This window comes from Mytilus edulis, chromosome 4 (genome assembly GCF_963676685.1).
Source record: "Mytilus edulis chromosome 4, xbMytEdul2.2, whole genome shotgun sequence".
In the NCBI taxonomy this organism is placed as follows: Eukaryota; Metazoa; Mollusca; class Bivalvia; order Mytilida; family Mytilidae; genus Mytilus; species Mytilus edulis.
Window position 1 is genome coordinate 83,807,831 of NC_092347.1, and position 6,000 is coordinate 83,813,830.

Genomic DNA, 6,000 nt, shown 5'->3' on the forward strand with positions numbered 1-6,000 from the left:
GAACCAATTCAAACGAAAGCTGGTTGAACGCAGTGATAAAAAAGACAAGAGTAGTATACCGCTGTTCGAAATTCATAATTCGATTGAGAGAAAACAAATCCGGGTAACAAACTAAAACTGATGGAAACACATCAACAATGAGAGAAAAACAACGAAACAACAGAAACACTGAAGTGCAACAAAAACAAACGACAATGCAACACTCACTGGAACGCTTGGCTTTTACACACAAAAAGAAGCATTCAATTGCTATCCAAATGGGTTATTCTAAGTATTCCTCGTTGTTAGATTGAATCCATGCTATACAAATAAAAATGACACCACTGCAACTTTACATTAAATAAACACGAAGGTCGTTACTATTCAAAATCTGAGTCAAAAATAAATTGGTCGACATTGTTATATATGGGCTATTTTTATAATAATAGATGTCTGTCTTCTTAATTTACTTGATTTTATCGGTTATTTTTATTATATTTAATCGATAAATTGCATAATACAAACGCAACCTAACGGCACTCTGTGATTTAAAAATTAACTACTAGTCCTATGATCACGGCCGACACTCGGCTAACCGAGAGATTGGTCGGTTAATCTATATTGAGTATGTGGCTATATCGGCGGTGGGTCTGTTAATCGGGTTGGCTAAAGTCTGTTAATCAGGTGTTATCGAGGAAATCATTGGAAATTCTGCATGTTTCATTGTATAACTTTTTAAATATATGTTTATCATAAAAATTATTCATGTCTAACAAAACAATTCAATGTACTGAATCCAGTGGTGTAATTATTATTTTTCTAGCTTCGATGTACGATCTATAAAATGAAAAGGCGTGTTACTCATCAATAAATTTATACACATTTTACACACACAAAATGTACACAAAAAGACACGTTGGTTGAATTTACTTGCATGCGATATTTTGAACATCGAACAAAGACAGGCATTATGTTTGTCAACCAAATTGATATCATTGTGTGAAAAATCTACACAAAAATCTGTATTTTGGTGACATAAATCAATCTTTATTTAAAACCTGGTCTGTTAATGGGTCGGATGTATAAAACCCGGTCTGTTAATTGGTCTGTTAAGAGTTATGAATGGCAATAAAAGTATAATTTTATTGCTGTATGGGGTGTTATCGGATCAAATGGGTAGGCTCAAGATGAGTGGCTAAAATATACGGAAACAACACATGAGCAATGAAACATAATATATACCGAAACACTGACATGGACAATGAATTTAGGCCATGAATATTGAAAACTGATATAACAAAGTGTAATATTAAAGTATTATTATACATCATGTTAAAATGCCATATTTTGATTGCCTAATACGAAGGTGTTAATTTACTCTATCACATGGCTGAGCGGGTGACAATTTTTTGGAATGTCACCCTCTCGGCTAGACCAATCAAAAATCGGCAGTTTAAACGACAATGAATTGAATATACATCAAGTTATTTTATAGACAATGCTTAAAGTTCTAATTTACTATACAACGAAGCGTGGAACGACTCAAACTTATTTCTTTTACAATTGTTGGAAAAACGTATTTCACTTGTTAATATGTTTGCTTTAAAACCTATAAATCATTGTGTGTTATGCTTATTGTTGATATTAAACGCATTCGTTCACCATCGATGGGTTTCAACTGGTGATGTTCATTGTGATGTATATTTCTCAGCCAGATATGAGGCCTTTTGAAAGGGGTATTTACCCAAAATTTAAATAAAATAAATAACAATAACAAAATAACAACAATTAAAAACATTTTTTTTCTTGATAGCAGAGCTTTTTTCCCGTGTCGGGCCTAATCCTTGTATCGTTTATATGTCAAGTCAATGCACTACTATTGTCTATTTACTTCACTTCTGATGATTTTTCAAATACCCGTTACGCTGTCAAGTACGTGACTACATAGAAAAGACTTTATAATAAAACTCATATGTTAAAGAAAATGATGATAGGACATTCATTATAATAAATCAAATATCGCATAGCTGAGAAGATGATAGAGCAGATCGGTATCCCTCGAAAAAACATTGTCAACCTTGGCTTCGCCGCGGTTGACAATGTTTTCTCGGGTCCCAATCTGCTCTATCACCCTCTCAGCTATGTGTTATTTATATCTTATCACATATTTGTTACGGATACGGATAAATTTTTAAGATTTACCTGTTATGTTTCATTAAATTGTTATAATTGAACTTTTTTTCCCTCTTTTCTGCAACACTTAAATATGTGATAAATAGCTTAAAGATTATAACATGTTTTTTCCATATTTGCCCTGGTATCATCCCTCGACCCATATCGGCCTTCGGCTAAAGCCTCGAGGCCGATATGGGAGTCTCGGGATGATACCAGGGCTAATATAGAAAAGGGCATGTTATAATCTATACCTTTTGATTTCATCCAAGAATGGTCGCATATATCATGTTGATTCTGTTTAGGTTGTCATGAATGACACTAATTTGTATCTAAATTGGTATTAACCAGTATATAAATCAGAGATAAACGTCGTAATGTAACTAAACATCAGTAAGTAAAATATATTGGGATGCTAGAATATATAAAGAATAAACAAATAATAATGAGTAAGATAAAATAAAATGTAGAGAAAAGTAACAGACAATTTAAAGAATATGGAAATAAACAACACCCCCAATCCGGACCCTCATTGTATACACGAGAATCTGGATGGAAACACAGAATATATAGAATAATAGATAAGGACAGTAGAAAGTGATGCATTAATAAAAAAAAGATAGAAAAAAATAATAACTGTTTGAGAATAAAGACATGAAACACCCCTGGGTGTTGAAACAGTAACGGATTGCTATGTACTCATATTTGGTAATAAATGCTAAAAGTTTACATGCGGACAACTGCAATTCTCCTCTGCACTTATGTAGAAAGGAACTAAACGGAATAAAATGAATTAAAACTTAAGATAACCAAATGTAGCTGCATTCGCTCCTTTCCATTTACTTCTTTAGACTGATTTATAAACAACAGATGATTCAGCAATAAAAGAAAAGAACCAATCGGATGATGTTGACGATTTAGAGTTTAACGTCCAGTGACAAATACCATGTGCATATGAGAACGACAACACGTTATATGTACCCTGTGTTGTATTAGAAAAACACTTTCGGACGGATTTGAGAACGTGCTACTTTGAACAGACAAAAATTAAGGCTGAAGAAAACGTTAATAAGAGATTCATGCATATTCCAGCAGGCAATCCATATCCATATATTGAAGTGACACACCTCTTAATAAAATGCAAAGGAAGTCAAAATAAAAATGTTCTTACTAGAAGGATACTGTTGCAGCGTATTGTCAATTTTTTTTTTACTCAAGAGCATCTCATTCTTAACTTTTTCAAAGGGAAAATATAAAGGTAGCACAACTATTGTCGTGGCTAAATAACTCTTAACTGACACAATTTAAATTGTCCAACCCATTAACAGACTTTATTCTCATAATGTTCACTAAAACGTGGTATTACTCACGTTATATTACAATTATGAAATATTTACTAATTTCAATTTATATTTTAGAACCAAAGTACGATTTTGTGTCCTTTAAATGATATCTAAAATTGTTTTTTTTCGCCTTTCATTACAAAAATTGCTATGCGTATAAGCATAAATACTACATACTTGCGCGACGCCTTTTAGTTTTACTGAAAACTGCGCAGACTATGACATGTTTTTACAGTTGGAAAATGTTCTATGATATATACCATTTTGTCAGACACTTTTCTTTTTTTGATTTGATTCTTATAATGTACCTAAAATCTGTATATTAAATAGATTTTAATATTAAAATTGTGCGTTTTACTCTTAACAGACGTATAACCAACCCGATTAACAGACCAACCGCCGATATAGCCGCATACTCAATATAGATTAACCGACCTATCTCTCGGTTAGCCGAGTGTCGGCCGTGATGATGCTCATAGTCTATAATCGCATCATGGGTAATACATGCATAGCAGGATCCTTAAGATGCGTTTGGTTTTCTCGGTTTCGGGTGATTACGTTACGTGTTCTCTTCATGGTTTCTTTTTAAGCGTTTGGTTTTCTTGGTTTCGGGTGAATACGTTACGTGTTCTCTTCATGGTTTATTTTTAAATCGGGTTGAAGAGATTTGAACATTGGTAAATTACTGTTGTCTCTTAGTAGACTCTTACTAACTTGTACTATATCATCCGAACAGTAGTAATGTTTGGTCATAAACAATCATGTTAATTTCGAGAAATACATAACTCATTTATGCGAATAGAGAGACGGATATCCAAACTCATACATCGAAAACAGACTGACATTGCAATGGCAAATAAAGGCAGTAGTATTACCGCTGTTCAAAAGTCATAAATCGATGGCGAGAAACTGACAAATCCGGATAACAAACTAAAACCGAGGGAAGCACATCAACTACAAGAAGTAAACAAAGAAACAACAGTTAAACAAACGCAAACATACATAGAAAAAAAAAACTATTTGATTACAAATACCATATTTCCCGATTTGGTACAGGTCAAAAGTTATGCAAAAACGAAGTTGACTTAAAGATTCTTTCTTGCTGTTCAACTTACAACAAAGTCTTTCATTTGTTTTGCAATTCCGTTATGAATTTTACAAACAAATAAGTCAAGTTAGATGCGAGTTGTCGGAATTAAATGGAATCATAGGGGTTCATAGACGACTATGACGAATACCTTCATTTATAGCTATTTTAAAGTTTAAAACATGAGTAATACTACCTTCATTTAGAAATGTTAAACATGAGTAACACAGATATCTAAGACGCATTACAACTCGTGCCAATTGAATGGTTGAAATACTATTAATTGTGCATTTTCTGGTGTGTAACATCCTAAACAATGTCTTGATCAAGAAAATGGTTGTTTTACGAAAAACTTTATCTGCATCATTGTATTAAACGATCCGAAAATCTTCAACAAAATTGTAACCAAAAATGCATATACTAGTATCTAATTGAATTGTAACTTTTGAAACATAACAGCAATAAAATCAACGTCTGCTACAAAGAAAAACAATTATAGTTCTCATATTTCAAGTTATTGTTAATGTTCATCCCGTTCCAAAGTGCATGTATATCTATAAATCCAGTGATCAATAAAATTGTACTTAAATATGTTTATTTAGATGCCATTTTTTTTTCGAACAGTGGGTATCAATTTAGTTAAATGGTTAAATAATTGATAAAAACGAATTTCCTGGTCAAATGATCCAGGACCAAGTTTTGTGTTACCAAAAGGGCTCTTTTAAGTAGGAAAACTATGACGAGCAGTTTGATCTGAAACAAAACTCTACTTACAAAGAAAGGCAATAGCATGTCATTTTAGTTACATATGTGTTAAATTGTCGACCTTTTGTTAATTAAAGAGTATTTAAATTTGCAGTGTTGGTTTCACTGAGTTGAGGCAGATGTTGCAGAACGCCATTTGTATATAACATAGGGTGATTACTTTTTCCCTCAAAAACATTTGTGTATGGGAGTCTCGAATTGTTATCATTTTCATTATTAATATCTATAATAGCATTATAAAGCAAAAATGAAAATATATGGCCTATGTACGTAGTATGCTGTTTCAAACATAACCTCTGAGAAGTCACAAACTAGGTAGCAGTATAATCAATATCGGAACGGTATCTGCATGTGCCAGAAGTGATAGATGAGGTCGAGGGGCTGGATGGGGGGGGGGGGGGGGGGGGGTCTCATCACGATTCACGAGTTATTTTTTTGTCAATCACGATTCACAGAAAATAAATTTCCATGATCACGGATCACGAAAATATAAAAAAAAATCTGTAAACGGATCACGATAGCGAAAATGCACCGATCAAGAAGAACGAAAATAATCCATCAGGGCCCTCATAGATAGTTTTTGAAGGGAAAAGCTGAGCAGTTGTATGCCAGTCGATATGATTGTTATCTAAGTTAACTCATATTGAACAGTGA